Source organism: Melanerpes formicivorus, unplaced genomic scaffold (assembly GCF_026170545.1).
Source record: "Melanerpes formicivorus ecotype bairdi unplaced genomic scaffold, bMelFor1.0.p_v2 SCAF_240, whole genome shotgun sequence".
Lineage (NCBI taxonomy): Eukaryota > Metazoa > Chordata > Aves > Piciformes > Picidae > Melanerpes > Melanerpes formicivorus.
Genome location: NW_027142592.1, coordinates 110,894 through 112,500, shown reverse-complemented (window position 1 = coordinate 112,500; position 1,607 = coordinate 110,894).

Below are 1,607 nucleotides of genomic sequence, written 5' to 3'. Positions count from 1 at the left end.
GAGAGCACGTCTACCTCCCGCCTGAGGGAGAGCACGGGGGGGGGGGGACAAAGACAGGCGGCAGCAGCTTCGGTGAACGTCACCCGGGAGGCGACCGGGGCTGTCCCGGGGCAGTCCCGGGAAGCCGGCGTCCGACACAGGGAACCGTCAGCTGCCGGACCGGGGCGAATCCCCGCGGCCACGGCAGGGGTGGGGGCTCGAAGACAGCCGGCAGTCGCCTCGGTGAACGTCACCCGGCCGGCGACCGCGGCCGTTCCGGGGCCGTCCCGGGAAGCCTGCGACAGGCACGGGGTCCCAGCCGCGGCCGGACCGACTCGAAGCCCCGCGGCCCCGGCACGGGGGAGGCCCAAAGACTGGCGGCAGCCGCTTCGCTGAACGTCACCCGGCCGGCGACCGGGGCCGTCCCGGGGCTGTCCCGGGATGCCGGCTTCCGGCACGGGGTCCCGGCCGCGGCCGGAGCGGCTCGAATCCCCGCGGTCCCGGCAGCAGCCGGAGCCGCTCGCCGTTCGGGCTCCCGGCACCCTACGGATCCGCCGACTCGTTCGCGGGCGGCGGGGGGAGGCAGTGAAGGAGGTGCGGGCAGAAGCGGCAGCGGAGGCGGAGGGGGGGGGGGGCTCGAAGACAGCCGGCAGCCGCTTCGGAGAACGTCACCCGGCCGGCGACCGCGGCCGTTCCGGGGCCGTCCCGGGAAGCCTGCGACAGGCACGGGGTCCCGGCCTCGGCCGGACCCGCACTGGGTGCCGCCGCCTCGGGCTCTCGGGACGGTATGGATCCGCCGACTCGTTCGCCGGCGGCGGGGGGAGGCAGTGGAGGGGGTGCGGGGAGAAGCGGCAGCGGAGGCGGAGGGGGGGGGGGGCTCGAAGACAGCCGGCAGCCGCTTCGGTGAACGTCACCCAGGAGGCGATCGGGGCCGTCCCGGGGCCGTCCCGGGATGCTGGCTTCCGCCACGGGGTCCCGGCCGCGGCCGGAGCGGCTCGAATCCCCGCGGTCCCGGCAGCAGCCGGAGCCGCTCGCCGTTCGGGCTCCCGGCACCCTACGGATCCGGCGACTCGTTCGCCGGCGGCGGGGGGAGGCAGTGGAGGGGGTGCGGGCAGAAGCGGCAGCGGAGGCGGAGGGGGGGGGGCTCGAAGACAGCCGGCAGCCGCTTCGGTGAACGTCACCCGGCCGGCGACCGGGGCCGTCCCGGGGCTGTCCGGGGATGCCGGCTTCCGGCACGGGGTCCCGGCCGCGGCCGGAGCGGCTCGAATCCCCGCGGTCCCGGCAGCAGCCGGAGCCGCTCGCCGTTCGGGCTCCCGGCACCCTACAGATCCGGCGACTCGTTCGCGGGCGGCGGGGGGAGGCAGTGGAGGGGGTGCGGGCAGAAGCGGCAGCGGAGGCGGAGGGGGGGGGGGGGGGCTCGGAGACAGCCGTCAGCCGCTTCGGTGAACGTCACCCGGGAGGCGACCGGGACCGGCCCGGGAAGCCATCGTCCGGCCCCGGATCCCGGCCGCGGCCGGACCGGCTCGAAGCCCCGCGGCCCCGGCACGGGGGAGGCCCAAAGACTGGCGGCAGCCGCTTCGCTGAACGTCACCCGGCCGGCGACCGGGGCCGTCCCGGGGCCGTCCCGG